This window comes from Trematomus bernacchii, unplaced genomic scaffold (genome assembly GCF_902827165.1).
Source record: "Trematomus bernacchii unplaced genomic scaffold, fTreBer1.1, whole genome shotgun sequence".
NCBI classification, from domain to species: domain Eukaryota; kingdom Metazoa; phylum Chordata; class Actinopteri; order Perciformes; family Nototheniidae; genus Trematomus; species Trematomus bernacchii.
Window position 1 is genome coordinate 255796 of NW_022987688.1, and position 16439 is coordinate 272234.

Here is a 16439-nt window from a genome sequence, read left to right on the forward strand (position 1 = left end):
TTAACATCTGAGTTATTACTGAAGGCATAGCATGAATGATATTGGGTGTCTGAGGGTGTCATTACTGAGAAATGTCAAACAAAATCAAAACCTTACATTTGAAAACAGGTTTGCATTCCTCCACTGAAGGTGACGTTATCATTGGAAACAATAAAAGCTAATTGTTTTGATGTAGAATCTATACATTGAATCGATAGAGCAGAACAGAATGGTTGTATTGTAGCCTGAGTTTTGTGCAGCCTTTAGTTTTACCAGGTGGAAACATTGTCTATATAATGTGAATACATGTAGAACTAGACATTAAGCGGCCCCTGACATTAGGCCTATTTGAAACAATAGTAGGGGCTTTTACCAGCTCTCCCACTTACAGGCATCATAGCAGTATGAATAGCCTTAAAAACAACCCACTCTGCGGTAACGAGAGTCATGTATCTGAACCAAATGCCCTAAGTGAAGCCGTTAGTCTCATCTGACTGACCCAAGGGTTGGTGCTGGTGTGACAGGGAGGCTTCCAAGTGTTCATAGCAGATGTCATGCTTTCAGGTCATGGCTCAGTGGGGGGGAGCAGACCCATGTGAGACAGTATCAATGGCTGTAATGTTCAGTTTGAGGAGTGTCATTCTCTCTGGGAGCAGGAAATGGTGTCCATTCAGACCAGACCATTAATGTCATGTAGAGCAGCCATAGCATCTCTGTGACTGCACTCAGCCGGACTGCAGCAGGGCAGAACTGGGTGACTTTTAGTGAAGCCGTCCATGGCCATAGACAAAATGGAACCACGTACTAACAAAAGGGACACAAGGTCATCAATGTCTCTCTTTACCTTTGGCCTGATTGTAAAACAAATTAGTGGAAGAAATGTGGAACACTAATCCATCATCATGTGACATTTAGAGTTAATTTAAATAATTACTTATGGGTTGAAGTCAAATTAACATTAACATTAGAACTAAAGTCAGTCAAAATTGGACGTGCACGGATCAGAATCTAATCAATACACCATTTTCCCAGCTCTGTAATGAAAAGGATATCAAGATTAGGTACATTACAGGAGTGTTAAAACATCCAAACATGCACACTTATCTTATTCTAGTAGAGATTAGAGGACAGGTCTAATGTTGTGAACAAAATGATCAAGTCAAGTTATTTTATTTATTTTATCTTATTCTACATTTCATTTAATAATTAATCTTAAATTACTAATAACTTTAAAGAAGGCAACAATTTACAATGTGGATAAGGTGACTACTTATCCAAAGTGTGTGTGTGTGGGTGTGTGTGGGTGTGTGTGTGTGTGTGTGTGTGTGTGTGTGTGTGTGTGTGTGTGTGTGTGTGTGTGTGTGTGTGTGTGTGTGTGTGTGTGTGTGTGTGTGTGTGTGTGTGTGTGAACAGCTTGTGTGCCCAAGGTTAAAACATTTGGGACAGCAGTGAGAATGTTATGAGAAACAATTTGTTGCTTAGACTGAACTCGAAAGAAGCTGAGATTAGAACATTTGAAATAAATCAAAACACTTGCACATTAATTAAATACATTTGACATTTAGCGTGCAGCCTTTAGTTTTATCCTGCCGACAACGCCAATTTGTGGAGGAAACTTCTGTGTAGTAATGCATGGAGTCACCGACTCAGGAAGGAGACACGGTGAGAGTTGGAGCTTTGATGTCAAACACTGATGGGTTTATTCAGAGTATTCGGCCGGAGGATTCACATCACAAATCAAAGAGTCAGAGGTTCTGACCACACGGTAGAGTTGCCACGTCAATTCTGCAGAACCTCTCTCTATGCTAGACCTTTGAACTGGTTCACAGAGAGAAATCAACATCTCTGAAGGAGTAGACTAAACACTGAATCATCTGCGTCCAACGCTCATGGCCTCAAGGATTTCACATCCTAGAGGCCACAAACACCGATAAAGAAGTGCCTCAGTGTTCTCACAACAATTACCCTTCGTGCCAGACAAGTTGACCGGTCTCACACTGGTGACAACAACACATATGGCACCAAGGCCTTTCCTTAAAGGAGATAACACATGTCAGAGTAAAAGGTTAGATATCTAGAAGAATTATTCCTTAACACTACATACTGATATACACCTGAACATCAGCAGGAGAGGACTCTTTAAAGTAGAGACACTACATACTGATATACACCTGAACATCAGCAGGAGAGGACTCTTTAAAGTAGAGACACTACATACTGATATACACCTGAACATCAGCAGGAGAGGACTCTTTAAAGTAGAGACACTACATACTGATATACACCTGAACATCAGCAGGAGAGGACTCTTTAAAGTGTGTTTTCCAGTAAGAACTAATGTTAGGGATTCACTATCCATCCCAAAGTTGCAGCAATCATAATTCCATATAGGTCTCGCTGAATGTGATAAACACATGTTCTCTTATCTTCTCCACACAAACACTTGGCCCCAAAATATATCTGCGAGCACTGGAGGAAAGAAATAAAAAAATAAAAGGGGGTTTGATATGGTATTCTGTGATTATGCAAATTGAGGAAGTACATAGGGACTGTGTGACCCAAATATGAGGGAGAATACTGATGAGCTTAATCACAGGCAGCACAAATCTGACACTCTCATAGGCTGTTGGACTGGGAATATCACTGGAGATACAACAATGTACTGAGAGGAGAAAGAGATTTACAAAATAAACTTACTGCCAAGAAAATCGAGACAATGTTACCCAAATGTACAGAGCTATTGGTCCAGCTGGATCTTGTTTTAAAGGAGAGGTGTCATGCTTTTCCGGTTATTACCCGTCCCCTTGTGTGTTATGAAGGTTTTTATGCATGTAAACGGTCTGCAGAGTCAAAAACCCTCAAAGTACACCCTGTAGCGAGTAAAACTCTAACACAGAAAAGACCTCCCCAAAACGCCTCGTTGGAGATACGTCATTGTCCATTTGATTCTTCCATTTCGTTCCGGGTACGGCATGACATCATGCCGTACCCGGAACGAAATGGACCAATCCGTGGAGCCGTTACGTTAAGTCCCCGCTGATTGGTCCAAATTGAACCAATCCACGGACTTCCTCACACACACATCTGTGTGCAGGGAGCAGGCAGCTCAGCTGATTTCTCCTCCCTGGCTGCAGGCTGATAACAGACAGTTGGGATTCTCTCTGCAGACCCATCCTCTCTGCAGACCCATCCTCTCTGCAGACCCATCCTCTCTGCAGACCCATTCTCTCTGCAGACCCATTCTCTCTGCAGACCCATCCTCTCTGCAGACCCATTCTCTCTGCAGACCCATTCTCTCTGCAGACCCATTCTCTCTGCAGACCCATTCTCACAGCAGACCCATTCTCTCTGCAGACCCATTCTCTCTGCAGACCCATTCTCTCTGCAGACCCATTCCCTCTGCAGACCCATTCTCTCTGCAGACCCATTCTCTCCGTAGACCCATCCTCTCTGCAGACCCATTCTCTCTGCAGACCCATTCTCACAGCAGACCCATTCTCTCTGCAGACCCATTCTCTCTGCAGACCCATTCTCACAGCGTTTATCAACCTTTTTCTTACTCAATATCAAGCCACACTTATTGTTTTTACTTCGGCTGTGACTTTGTGTGTGCTCAGGATGAGTTTGGCTGTGTTTGGCATATCTGTGTATCCTAAACAAGGAAACAACACCTCCATGGAGCTCAGCGCGATTCACAACGTCCCGACCAATCAGAGCACACTGTGCTCACAGGGAGGGTGGGGGCTGGAGCTATTGGAGCTACAACGAGCCGTTAAAGGCAGAGAGTGAAATTCAGTGAATACACGTAGTTTACAGAGATGCTGTTTGAGAAACCAATGTGAGTTTGGAGAGATGCTGTTTGAGAAACCAATGTGAGTTTGGAGAGATGCTGTATGAGAAACCAATGTGAGTTTGGAGAGATGCTGTATGAGAAACCAATGTGAGTTTGGAGAGATGCTGTATGAGAAACCAATGTGAGTTTGGAGAGATGCTGTATGAGAAACCAATGTGAGTTTGGAGAGATGCTGTATGAGAAACCAATGTGAGTTTGGAGAGATGCTGTATGAGAAACCAATGTGAGTTTGGAGAGATGCTGTATGAGAAACCAATGTGAGTTTGGAGAGATGCTGTATGAGAAACCAATGTGAGTTTGGAGAGATGCTGTTTGAGAAACCAATGTGAGTTTGGAGAGATGCTGTATGAGAAACCAATGTGAGTTTGGAGAGATGCTGTTTGAGAAACCAATGTGAGTTTGGAGAGATGCTGTATGAGAAACCAATGTGAGTTTGGAGAGATGCTGTATGAGAAACCAATGTGAGTTTGGAGAGATGCTGTTTGAGAAACCAATGTGAGTTTGGAGAGATGCTGTTTGAGAAACCAATGTGAGTTTGGAGAGATGCTGTATGAGAAACCAATGTGAGTTTGGAGAGATGCTGTATGAGAAACCAATGTGAGTTTGGAGAGATGCTGTATGAGAAACCAATGTGAGTTTGGAGAGATGCTGTATGAGAAACCAATGTGAGTTTGGAGAGATGCTGTATGAGAAACCAATGTGAGTTTGGAAAGATGCACAATATAAATCTATTCTAGTAGACCTCAACAATGGAATCATGATCAGGGGAAATGGCCATGACACCTCTCCTTGAAGTGTATTTGTATTAAATATAAGTCACAGATTTAAAGAGTCCTCTCCTGCTGATGTTCAGGTGTATATCAGTATGTAGTGTCTCTACTTTAAAGAGTCCTCTCCTGCTGATGTTCAGGTGTATATCAGTATGTAGTGTCTCTACTTTAAAGAGTCCTCTCCTGCTGATGTTCAGGTGTATATCAGTATGTAGTGTCTCTACTTTAAAGAGTCCCCTCCTGCTGATGTTCAGGTGTATATCAGTATGTAGTGTCTCTACTTTAAAGAGTCCTCTCCTGCTGATGTTCAGGTGTATATCAGTATGTAGTGTCTCTACTTTAAAGAGTCCTCTCCTGCTGATGTTCAGGTGTATATCAGTATGTAGTGTCTCTACTTTAAAGAGTCCTCTCCTGCTGATGTTCAGGTGTATATCAGTATGTAGTGTCTCTACTTTAAAGAGTCCTCTCCTGCTGATGTTCAGGTGTATATCCGTATGTAGTGTCTCTACTTTAAAGAGTCCTCTCCTGCTGATGTTCAGGTGTATATCAGTGTGTAGTGTCTCTACTTTAAAGAGTCCTCTCCTGCTGATGTTCAGGTGTATATCAGTATGTAGTGTCTCTACTTTAAAGAGTCCTCTCCTGCTGATGTTCAGGTGTATATCAGTATGTAGTGTCTCTACTTTAAATAGTCCTCTCCTGCTGATGTTCAGGTGTATATCAGTATGTAGTGTCTCTACTTTAAAGAGTTCTCTCCTGCTGATGTTCAGGTGTATATCAGTATGTAGTGTCTCTACTTTAAAGAGTCCTCACCTGCTGATGTTCAGGTGTATATCAGTATGTAGTGTCTCTACTTTAAAGAGTCCTCTCCTGCTGATGTTCAGGTGTATATCAGTATGTAGTGTGATAGGTCAACCGCTTAGAGATGTCCCGCCCCTGGAGCTGCTAGCCAATAGGAGCGCGAGTCTTCCATAGTGATGTCACAGTGGTCCAGAACTTTGGGATTTTAGCCTCTGCAGACCATTTACATGCAGTAAAACGTCAGGGAACACCTCAGGAAGTAGAATAGGACTCTTTAATGTTCCTCCTGTGCTGCAGTGCTGCAGCCAGCAGAGGTCCACGTTGCAGCTCTGAGCCTCTGAAGGAGGTCTTATCTCCATCCAGAACTCACTCTCACACAGCTGAGACCCCCCAGGACAGATCCTGATGTCCTGATACCCAATCTGTACTGAAACAGAACCAGACTGCAGGTTCTGCATGTTTCACAATGTGGGATTGATAAAATATCAAATGCACGCTGAAGGCTCTTTGAGCAGCTCTCACTGATCCTGCTGTGATGCAAGGAGCATTTCAGACTTCATCTGACCATTAAAGTATTATCGTATCGTATAGAGGTAATCTGTCTAAAACACAAATAGGGGAATATCTTTGACAATATTTCAGCTTTTCTGGCGTTATCAAGGTTCAAGGTTCAAGGTTCAAGGTTCTTTATTGTCAAACTGACATAGCTACAGAGTAATTATGTTGTTGACAATCTTATGTCACAGGCTTCTCCAACAATGCAACATAATAACAATACAGATAGCAAGAGCAATACAAAAAGAAAAATAGTTATAAAATAAAGTGAGCATGTGGAATAGTGCAGTACGAGTCTATATACAAGTTATTGGAATGATATATATATATATATTAGGTATTAGATACATACTACTGAGTAGCAGATGAATGTTTTGAAGTTGTTTCAACAGTTCAATTGTTTAACAGTCTCACTGCCCGCGGGAGGCAACTGTCTCCGAATCTTTTTGTCTTTGCCAGGATGCTGCGGTAACGTCTGCCAGACGGCAACAGAAAGAACAGTTTGTGGCTGGGGTGATGGGGTCTTTGATAATCCGTAGGGATTATCAAAGACCCCCATCACCCCAGCCACAAACTGTTCTTTCTGTTGACGTTGCCGCAGCATCCTGGCAAAGACAAAAAGATTCGGAGACAGTTGCCTCCCGCGGGCAGTGAGACTGTTAAACAATTGAACTGTTGAAACAATTTCATATATATATATATATATATATGTGTATACAATGTCATACTCCTTTCTGCACATATTCTGATTTCACATTTCATAGTTTATATGCAAAAATGCATTCATAGCATTCTATTCCTTTATTTAATTTGTATCTTATTGCTATTTAACTGTATTTTATTACGGTGTAAAAGATTTTGTGTTTTATATTAGATTTCTTGTTTTTTATATTTTATGTATGCACCATGACATCAAGTCAAATTCCTAGTATGTGCGAACCTACCTGGCAATAAACCTGTTTCTGATTCTGATTCTGATATCAGCCATTTAGACTTTAAACTATCTCTTACCAAGGTATTCCATGTATCTGTAATGTTTTTGCAATTTAAAAATGTACATTAATACGTATGCATGTAAAGCTAAAGAAGAACATTTACGTAACAAATAAATATATAAGAATATAAATACATTAAAATAATAATAAAACTAATAAATATAAGTATATAGTAATATCAACAAATAATAATAATAATAAAAAAGGTACTTTTAATATAAATAATTTAAATAAATACAAATAATAATACAACTAATAAATATAAGGATATCCTATTTAAACAAAACAATACCAAATACAGAAATACAAACATAAATATTCAAATAAATACAAATAAATAAAAACAAATGCCTGTTAACAACCAAAAAACAGAAGTGTATTTCCCGTTATCTGCAGCCTGCATATGTTCATAGAGCGAGATGGTAATCCAGGTGCATGCTGGGAGAATGTTTTCCATAAATCACAGAGACCTTTAAAAAGGCGAGGGCCATTATCTCGATAAAACAATTGTTGTTTTTTATTCAGCCTCCGGGGCTCCAGAGGGACCTGAGTGTGTGTGTGCGTGTGTGTGTGTGTGTGTGTGTGTGTGTGTGTGTGTGTGTGTGTGTGTGTGTGTGTGAGTGTGTGTGTGAATGTAAATTGAGGTTTGGTGTTTTTCTCTCACGTTTCCATGACTCTGTTCGGTCTACATTACAATATTTATAGATTTCTATTTATTCTAAAAGGTCACTTCTGTATTTGCTGTATCATTTCTCAAATGTGTGTTTTATTGAAAAGTTTTTTCAGTATTTGCATCACAATGGAAATTCCTAAATGCTAACTAATTTCTAGGTTTCATGACTCATTCCTGCATCCCTCTATACAAAGATAACAGACCTCAGGATGCCCAAATTGACCAATCAGAACAGAGTATTCAACTCAGCTGTTTGAAAACCACATTTATCCAATCCAACCCAAATATATTTATATAGCACATTTAAAAACAGCAGAGTTGACCAAAGTGCTGTTCATCAATACATATATAAAAAGCAGCATAAATGCATTTGGACAAAAACAGATAGGACCTAAAAACAAATGTAAAAACACAAGACAATAAAACCATGAAAAAGGTCCAAATAAACAGTGACTGTGTGACGCCTCCGTGCTGCGTTCGCTGGTAATTGGACGTCCAGCCGCTGTTTGCTGTTGACTGTTCACCGTGACCTCTGTCGGGGACAATCAGAAGACATTTTAAATCTGCGCTCCCCGGCTGCCGCTCCACATTACAGACTTAATTGATTTTCCGTTGTGATCTCAAGGTCCTGATGACTTTCTGAGAGGAGACTCTGCTCTCAACGTGGTCTCATTAATACAGGAGGAGGTGTTTATCAGACTGAGGAACACCAATAGGATCCAGGTCTGAGGGTCATCCTCCAATGGGCTGGATTTAATAATAATAACAACAATAATAATACATTGGATTTGTACAGCGCTTTTCCTAGTGCTCAAAGACGCTTGATGCACGATTTGATGCACCTTACCCTTTAATTGTAGTAACATCTTCTACTTGTTATAACTTTTCCAATTACACTGAAACAGTGACAGCATCCGATGCATCTTTTTTGCGTTAAATTGAAGGTGTTAAATAAAGTGTTGCAGTGATGATGTATTTTTGTAAACCTACCTGGACGTTGGCATTGTAAGGGGTCCTTCCACAAAAAAGCAATGGGATTTTTCCATTAGACAGAGCAGCTAGCTTAGTTTACCCTAACCCATTGGACAGAGCAGCTAGCTTAGCTTACCCTAACCCATTGGACAGAGCAGCTAGCTTAGTTTACCCTAACCCATTGGACAGAGCAGCTAGCTTAGCTTACCCTAACCCATTGGACAGAGCAGCTAGCTTAGCTTACCCTAACCCATTGGACAGAGCAGCTAGCTTAGCTTACCCTAACCCATTGGACAGAGCAGCTAGCTTAGTTTACCCTAACCCATTGGACAGAGCAGCTAGCTTAGCTTACCCTAACCCATTGGACAGAGCAGCTAGCTTAGTTTACCCTAACCCATTGGACAGAGCAGCTAGCTTAGCTTACCCTAACCCATTGGACAGAGCAGCTAGCTTAGCTTACCCTAATTGATTTGACCTCAATTCAGAAAACACACATTTTAAAATGTTTTCTGCTGCTGTCTTGCGGACACACTCGCCAAAGTGGTAATGAATGCCTCATTTTGATACGTGTATTACTATATTTAATTACAGCAATATATGTAAATGTTGTTGTTGACGTTGGTATGGAGATAAGCCCCGCCTCCTCGCCAGTGTGTCCAGTTTGAGTGACGCATGTAAACACCAGTGAATGCCACGGTAAAACTCACGCAAGTAACGCCATTAAAATATGTTAGATGATGTTAGCTATTAGCTAGATGTTAGCCGAGTTGAATTGAGTTACTCTATGAAGCGTTCAAGCTCTCCTCAGTAAGACTCATGTTGTTATTATAGCATGTGTAACAGAACCATGATATGTTCCAAAGTCTTGATGAGCAACTTGAATATATCCAGCTGTTTTAAAGGAAACATAAAAGTGGACATTAGAGAGAGAATAATGACCTGTTTTTTTATCGTGGTATCAAACTAATATGTACAGAACAACATGTCTGTCTTTATGGATTAGAATCAAATCAACCTGCTGATTGAATCCAGTTTTCCGTGTGAGCGTCAGTGCTCTGTGTCCTTGATGATAGAAGGTGGTTGGCTAAAGGCACGGCGGCCATTGCTGTTATCTCTCCTCTGCAGCCTCCCCTTCCCACAATGCAACTTGTTAAAATCTGACCAACACGACCTTTCCTTCCTGCCGTCTCCACCGGAGGATTATCCGTCAGATTAACCACCAGAGAGTCTGGACATCAGGTCTGAGATGTTAATGAGACAAATCATAAAAGCATCTGTATATGAATCACAGTGAGATATAACGAGGGCTCATCTGAAGCTGTTTCTGTAGACTCGTTACAGAAACATGAAGACCATCTGATGGTCCAGTGAGGAGAAACACACATGTAGAATTCATAAAGTACAAATACATATTAAAAATGTTTTAATTTTGTTCAAAAAAAGCAAAGTGCAAAAATAAATACAATATTAAAAAAATGCAAAAGAACTACATTAAAATATTAAAAAAGGAAAAATATGGAAAAAATTAATATATACAAATAAATGTCAACGGAAGAAAGACATTTACGGTAAATAGTATGTATAGATTCCACAAAATGAAATACAAATGCAATAGAGAGCCACAGTGACGCGTCCTAAAACCCGGAAGTAAACTCCTTCCGGTTCCTTCGACACAAAAGCAATCTCTCCGTAGGATTTAGGAAAATACCTGGAAATAAGGTCTGTGGTTGAGACACATTTAAGAGACGGATCACGTTTTGTTCAGTCGGATAATCTCCACACGTCTACCCTACTTTGATCATTTTCTAATCGTAAATCTAGTCACCAGAAGCAAAATGCTAACGTTATGCTATAAAGGAACTACAGGCGAGTCCAGCAGCACGACTTCAACGTCACGCCAACTTCAGATCCATATTCAAACACACAGATTCTAAATGGTACGAGTTGAAGCGTTTGTTTGAACAGTTTGCAGGAGGCAGGGACTTGCTTTCAAACAGAACAGGGCAAACTAACTTAGCGGAGTGTTTACGTGTTCGGCGTAATGACGTACAACGTCCTCAACTTCTGTAGTCCTATTCAGCCACTTGGTAACAACCATCGTTTTTCAGACACGTCAACTCTTCAGAAATCACCAGTGGGGTCACTGCTGATGGATTTAATGTCGTAGAACAAAACGTGATCCGTCTCTTCAATGTGTCTCAACCACAGACCTTAGTTACAGATATTTTCCAAAGTCCTATGGAGAGATCCCATTGGCTCTGAGACGAGGGAACAGGAAGTGGTGAAATGCTGACTCACTTCCTGGTTTTAGGACGCGTCACTGTGGCACTCTTTACAAACAACGAAAATAATACAACTGATATGAAATTATGAAAATCCAAGGCAATATTTTTCATTTCAAATCAGACATTTTTACAGATTCAATAAGAATATGTAGGCCAACACTTGCTGTGTCCTGAATATATATATATTTAATATAATGAGGACAACACTCAGAGGATTTCTGCTGCTTTTTCTCTCCGACACTGTCTGTAGATGTCTCCTAAATTCAGTAAAATAACATTACATAATGCCTCATTTGCATATTTAAACACAACATGAACCTTGTAATAATAAATATTGTTTGTATGTCAGTAATGAAGAGGAGACGATAATAGGGATATCTGTTAGTTCAACATTTCACCCTGCAGTGTGTTGGATTGAATAATAAAGTTAGAATCTGACCTTTGTGGTTTTCCAGGAGGGGATTTGAAGCTTGGCCTCCAGGATCGGCTTTAACACAAAGGTTATTTTTGTACTGAAAGTAAAAGAGTCCAAAACCACACAAACAAACAGTCTGTCCTCTGGTTTCAGTATGGAACGTTTTGAGGGGAAAGTTTTGAAGAAAGGTGAAAAATACAGATCTGTTTGTGCAGTTTCCTTCATGGTTAAGAAGCTCTATTATATACACCTGAACATCAGCAGGAGAGGACTCTTTAAAGTAGAGACACTACATACTGATATACACCTGAACATCAGCAGGAGAGGACTCTTTAAAGTAGAGACACTACATACTGATATACACCTGAACATCGGCAGGAGAGGACTCTTTAAAGTAGAGACACTACATACTGATATACACCTGAACATCGGCAGGAGAGGACTCTTTAAAGTAGAGACACTACATACTGATATACACCTGAACATCAGCAGGAGAGGACTCTTTAAAGTAGAGACACTACATACTGATATACACCTGAACATCGGCAGGAGAGGACTCTTTAAAGTAGAGACACTACATACTGATATACACCTGAACATCAGCAGGAGAGGACTCTTTAAAGTCGAGACACTACATACTGATATACACCTGAACATCAGCAGGAGAGGACTCTTTAAAGTAGAGACACTACATACTGATATACACCTGAACATCAGCAGGAGAGGACTCTTTAAAGTAGAGACACTACATACTGATATACACCTGAACATCAGCAGGAGAAGACTCTTTAAAGTAGAGACACTACATACTGATATACACCTGAACATCAGCAGGAGAGGACTCTTTAAAGTAGAGACACTACATACTGATATACACCTGAACATCAGCAGGAGAGGACTCTTTAAAGTAGAGACACTACATACTGATATACACCTGAACATCAGCAGGAGAGGACTCTTTAAAGTAGAGACACTACATACTGATATACACCTGAACATCAGCAGGAGAGGACTCTTTAAAGTAGAGACACTACATACTGATATACACCTGAACATCAGCAGGAGAGGACTCTTTAAAGTAGAGACACTACATACTGATATACACCTGAACATCAGCAGGAGAGGACTCTTTAAAGTAGAGACACATACTGATATACACCTGAACATCAGCAGGAGAGGACTCTTTAAAGTAGAGACACTAGATTCATGTGGTTCTTAGAGGTGTTTTAATCACTACAACTTTATCACAGCTGAGGGAAATTATTATTCTGCGTTGGCGCTGAGTGACTTTTGATGAAGGATCTATTTTTAGTTTTTATTCCTTGAGTGTATTACAGGAGAAAGTATGCTGCGGTGGAAATTATACCAGCATCACCCGCCATGTGTTAGAAACTGTTTCCTTCCACGTGTGATAATGAGCAGCAGATCATTAAAAAAGAAACCTGTTAAAAGTAGATATAGTCGTCCTTTTTGTAAAATAAAATCAATCAACAATCTAAAAATATTTGGGAAAAGTAGATATAGTCTGTTAGTAAAAGTCTTGATTCAATAAAAACAAGATTATTTGCATTTAAAATATTTTTAAAGAACTGAAAGTGAGTTATGTATTTATCCCTTTTATATCGATTAAAATTACTTAATTATATATTTTCAAATCTATATTTTTTTGCACACAAATTACTAGTTTTCTGTAATTTATTTTATTTCTTCATTCATAATTATTTGTATCCCTATAGATATGTATTTCCACAGTTATTGTTTTATTCTCTTTAATTTATTGTCCTCATACGACTCCCCCTGCAAGTACCCACACACACACACACACACACACACACACACACACACACACACACACACACACACACACACACACACACACACACACACACACACACACACACACACACACACACACACACACACACACACACACACACACACACACACACTCTAACAGGTGTTCAATGTGTGTGTGTGTGTGTGTGGGTGTGTGTGTGTGTGTGTGTGTGTGTGTGTGTGTGTGTGTGTGTGTGTGTGTGTGTGTGTGTGTTGGATGGCCGCCTGATAAAAAGATGCCAAATGCAACCAGGGCGCTTTATTTGGCAGGAAGTCAGCAGGATGGAAAATAAAGGGAGCATGAAGAACAAACATGGCCTTTCTCTGGTGTCCCGTTATGAAAGAGGCAGAGCGACGTGAGGCCGGCACACCCTGCCGCTCACTTCCTTCAAATAACAAGACCCAAAAATAACACGTGTTAAAGTGCAGCTTGTTTCCAGCCTGTGGGGTGGAGTGTAAACAGGTTATGTTATATAATTTAATGATATAATTACAAACATCATTAAATAATTTACTACTTAATTCAGCTGCCACAAAGTGTCTGGGGTCCAAACAGAGTTCCAATTTAATTTCACATTAATTAAAAAAAAAAAAAAAAAGTATTTATTCACGTATTTATTACTTAACCTGTTAAGCACCAAGCCTGTTTTTCATGTTTCAGGCTCGAAAATGACATGCCCAAAACAAATGACTACAACTTAACAAGGTTACATCTGTGAGTTGGATGTAGAAGTGTCAGAATCAATATAGATGTTTTTTATTTTAAAGAAAATTCAGATTTTACATAGTAAAAAACTGTAAATTATAGTGTCCGTCCAAAAATTATTTTTTACAGATAGTGAAAACTACCCTTGGATGATGGGATAGGAGACTAAAAGCTTTAGGAATCCAAAGTACAACATATAATAAGTACCCTGTATCAAGATTGATGCAAAACAAGTGACATTTGACCTTTTTAGAGAGATTTAGCCAAAACCACTCCACCTCTGAGGTGATTTGGGTGAAAATGTTTTTTTTTCCATATCTCTGGCCCCCCTTGGTCGATTTTGATGGTTGACACCTCTTTCTGACCGTTAGAGCCAATAGAATCGAAGGGGGAGTCCCACACACACACACGTTGTGAAGAGAAAAGGTGGGGGCTGCGCGCATGTACATTTGCAGCAGAGTGGACCTATCTCTAGCTCTGGCATTTGGAAACGAAAAAGCAGTTTTATTGCTTATGGATTATCAGAAATAATTTCAAAGAGGACACAGATACATTGGATGAACCTATGGATTAACTGCAGCATCGTTTTTTTATCGTTTTAATGCCATTGAAGACCAGTTTTGACCAAGGTAAGCCATGTTAGCGTTTCTAGCTACCTAGCTCCACATGTTATGATGTACGCTTTCGTTTATAGTGTCGCAAATGTTTATCACTGAGTGTTGAGGTGGGCACCCCCAGATTCTGTGTCTCCAGGAGATGCAAATCGAGGGGTTGGCTGTGCATCTAGGATAAGTAATAAGGGAGTTATTGTGAGTTTAAGTGCCGTTTTAGGTTACATTTTGTCGCTCGTGGCTAATTCAGAGGCTGAGTGTTAGCATTGTGGGGTTTTTTTTGGATTTTTTTTTTAAAAATATCAGTTAGCTGAGTTTCTTCCCGTTACATGGATATAAAACATTCATAGTTTATTAAATATTAAGATTCCTTAGACGTTGTTTCCTGCAAATGACGCGTTTATCCGCCCGGTACCGGGCGGGCCGTGCGTAACAGGTTAACATTTTATTTTTTGGTTTTTATTATTAGCGTCATTTCTTTGTAATTTGTTCTTCTTGTTCTTCCTATTGTTTTTGCTTTTCTCTGATTTTAGATTTGATTCATTTTCTTAAAATGTCCTTATTTGTTATTGTTTCTCTCTTACCTCATTTTTCTTTATTTTGTATTTCTCTTTCCATTTTTTTATTTATCTCTTATTTATTTCTCTTTATATTTCCACATTATGAATTAACTCATTATTTTTCTGTATTTGTTTTATAGTTCCAAATTTGTATAGTTACTTACTATTTTGTATTTACTTATTTATTTTTTCCTCACCACATTTTTCTTTTTATACGTTTACCTTTTATTAATAAATAATACATCCTCTCTCAAACGGACATATTTCACCGGAGGAGAGAGTCCCTCGTTGACCTCTATAAATCCTCTTGACCTCTGGAGGCCGTTACAGAGCGTCAGGACTCGGACACACGATCCATCAGATTCTCCTGATGAGTAGAGGAGCTTTATGGAGCCGTTCAGGGACGAAGAGACACGTTAAACTCCTCCGATCAATAAGTTACTGTGACTCCGATACTCAGGAGGAGCATTAACCCCTCTAACATCAGAGAATAACCTTTAAAGAGTCCCTATACTGCTGATGTTCAGGTGTATATCAGTATGTAGTGTCTCTACTTTAAAGAGTCCTCTCCTGCTGATGTTCAGGTGTATATCAGTATGTAGTGTCTCTACTTTAAAGAGTCCTCTCCTGCTGATGTTCAGGTGTATATCAGTATGTAGTGTCTCTACTTTAAAGAGTCCTCTCCTGCTGATGTTCAGGTGTATATCAGTATGTAGTGTCTCTACTTTAAAGAGTCCTCTCCTGCTGATGTTCAGATGTCTATCAGTATGTAGTGTCTCTACTTTAAAGAGTCCTCTCCTGCTGATGTTCAGGTGTATATCAGTAGGTAGTGTCTCTACTTTAAAGAGTCCTCTCCTGCTGATGTTCAGATGTCAGTATGTAGTGTCTCTACTTTAAAGAGTCCCTATACTGCTGATGTTCAGGTGTATATCAGTATGTAGTGTCTCTACTTTAAAGAGTCCTCTCCTGCTGATGTTCAGGTGTATATCAGTATGTAGTGTCTCTACTTTAAAGAGTCCTCTCCTGCTGATGTTCAGATGTATATCAGGTATGTAGTGTCTCTACTTTAAAGAGTCCTCTCCTGCTGATGTTCAGGTGTATATCAGTATGTAGTGTCTCTACTTTAAAGAGTCCTCTCCTGCTGATGTTCAGGTGTATATCAGTATGTAGTGTCTCTACTTTAAAGAGTCCTCTCCTGCTGATGTTCAGGTGTATATCAGTATGTAGTGTCTCTACTTTAAAGAGTCCTCTTCTGCTGATATTCAGGTGTATATCAGTATGTCGTGTCTCTACTTTAAAGAGTCCTCTCCTGCTGATGTTCAGGTGTATATCAGTATGTAGTGTCTCTACTTTAAAGAGTCCTCTTCTGCTGATATTCAGGTGTATATCAGTATGTCGTGTCTCTACTTTAAAGAGTCCTCTCCTGCTGAT